Raw genomic sequence first — 2832 nt, forward strand, 5'->3', positions numbered from 1 at the left:
TAAAGTGTGTTGTGGAAATGTGTACTTTTGAGTAAGATGGTCATCTATGCAAGTGTTTCTAAACTATTTTTTGACTATGGGTCCCTTCTAGCTTTTCTTTCTTACTGTAGACATGCCTATTCTACTGGTTGACCCCCTAGTCTTGTGATGTGGCCCCCCATTTATAAAATTTCACCCATGTCCCCCTTCAAATATCCTGGGAGCCCATAATGGAATCACATGGGCCCTGGTTAAGAAATTATGCTTTGGGATACAGATGTCTTGTGCCATGCTGCATGCAGGCCAGGCTCAGAGAGTGATGTTATGAGATCTGATTTATCCCATGGAGTAGACAGGGTATTAGGTCTTATGAGAAGGAAGGAGGGGTAGTGAGTGGTGTTGTGGGAGAAACACAGCATATGCTCAGATATCCAGTGTGGCAGGTAAAAATAAGTATCTGATTATCATGGTACTAGCCATCAGTCAATAACTCAAGAAAGAAAGTGTCTTGGAGCTCCATCCCAAAGGGTGGCAGGGCAGCTGGCTTTTGGCATAAAGAAGAGCTATGGTGATTGCCAGGGTGACTCTCTCATGGGACTCTGGGCCTTTTCTTGAACTTACAAATCAAGAATGCGGACCCTATTTCTAGTGCAGGAGATATTAGACCCTCAGCATCACCTGCAGGTGCTTGCTTAAAATCAGGTCTATCAGTGATGGTGTCTATCAGTTTGGGCATCATGAAACACAAAAACATTCATTGGAAAGCATCTGTGCACACCCATGTTCATTATCATTCTTAGTACAATAGCCAAGATATGAAAATAACCCAAATGCCCAACTACAAATTCATGGGTTAATACATTATGGTATATAGACACAGTGGAATACTATACAGCACCACGAGCAAAAATCATGCAACTTGAAGCCACATGGATGGAACTAGAGGATATCATGCTGAGTGAAGTCAATCAGAAGTAAAGAGATAGATACAGAATGATCTCCTTCAGATGTAGGGCTTAAAGGTACACAGCAAGGTAGCCACACAGGTCTGAAGACAACACAGTGGTAGAACTGATACACAAAGTTGAGTCAGGTGGGGAGTTTGGGAGGGAGGAGCATTGCGGTCCTTGGAAAAGGGATGGGATATACTGGGGATGGGCGTGATGTTGGTATTGGAATTATGTGCATGGTAAACCATTATTAATAGCATTATCAACTACAGAATCTCAATGAAAAAGAAAAGAAAATGCCAATCTAATAATGGCTCAACTCTAGACTTATCTATGATTTTCACATAGGAGATTTGGTAAATTGTAAGACTCTCCCTTAGTTGAGTTACTTTTGCACAATTAAGTTTGAAAACAATAGATCTAGAGTGACACAATCCAAGAGAAACGTAATGCAAGTCACACATGCGATCAGAAACTGCTTAGTAGCCACATTAAAAAGTCAAAGAAATCAAATCGATATTTAATTCAATGTAGCCCACCCAGAATAATGTCATTTCAATGCCTAAATTAAAGTCTATGTGAAAATTACTAATGTGTTATTATACATCACTTTTCTTGTATTGTTCTTAACATCCAGTGTTCATTTCAATCTTTTTAAATTGATTTTTGGCTGTGGTGGGGGTTGAGCTCAGGACAAGCTAGGGCTCTAACGCTGATCTCCACCACCCCCCCATCCAGCCCCCCCCCCCCCCCCCCCGGCCCCGGTGTACTTTTCACACTGACATCCCATTACAATTCAGAACCTTCGTTTTCACTGGAAATACTTGATCTACACTTTTCTTCCATAAACTCAGCAGTCTGTGAGGCAGCGGATTTGTATGCACAGATTCTCTTGGACATACTTGCATGCATTCAGGGTATCCTCTGCATAGCGACCTCCAGGCATCCCTGCACAACTGGACTCAAAGGGAAGTCTGCACAGTGACCTTCAAGGTCTTCTGTGTGAAGCAGAGTTTGCCAAATCAGGTCTAGAGAAATAATGAGCTGAGGTTTGAGTCTGCCATAGGATGGAAGTAGGTCATGAGGTGCCCAGCAGTTTTTATGCATCCAGGTTCAACTGCCAGCTCTCGTGTCATGTGACAAGACCATGGAACTGCATCTCCACCTAAAAACAATCTCTAGATGGATTTTGTCTCTGAGTTCGTACCCCCATTCTTCTCTGCATCTGCTTGAGAGATAACTGTTCCCTGAGTTCAAAACGTGTGTCCTGTTCCAACAGAATGTTACTCATGCCCTTTTAAAGAAATGCCTTGTTGATTTAAGTTATTATGTGAATATGTTATTTCTCCACAGAGAAACAGACAGGTCTGTTGAAAGTGTAGGGAGGACGGGGAAGCAGCTCACCAGATTCCTTTTTCTGGGATAGTTCTGCTTTCTCTGAGAAGTTCCTAAACCTTGAGTCTGATCAAATAAAATTCTTCCTCTCCTGTATAGGATTACGATCACGATCATCCTGTTGTTCGTCGATGTCCTTGAGCAGGCACCAGTAACCTTTCCTTCTTCCTAGCCCTGAGATTTTAAAAGAGCCATTTCAGTGCTCTTTCAGGATTAGGAGAATGAGACCCAACATTGTTACAGGTATTTGGCATATTGAATAGGACACGGAAGTTTGCCAGATTCTGCCGTGCGAGCAGGATACTTTTGGTAGCCTGCCAGGTTCTCCAAAGGAAAAATAAGATAATAAGATGTCACTCCGCACGCTTCCAGGAGCTGGGTTTTATAGTCTCTGCGTCTTGGCCGTTGATGGGACCAACCTGGTGCTGGCGGCAGCTGGTGGGTGTGATGCCTACCTACTGGAAGATGGGGGGGGGTCTGGGTGGAGAAGGCCCAGTCCCTATCCGAG

This window comes from Sorex fumeus, unplaced genomic scaffold (assembly GCF_029834395.1).
Source record: "Sorex fumeus unplaced genomic scaffold, SorFum_2.1 ptg000005l, whole genome shotgun sequence".
Lineage (NCBI taxonomy): Eukaryota > Metazoa > Chordata > Mammalia > Eulipotyphla > Soricidae > Sorex > Sorex fumeus.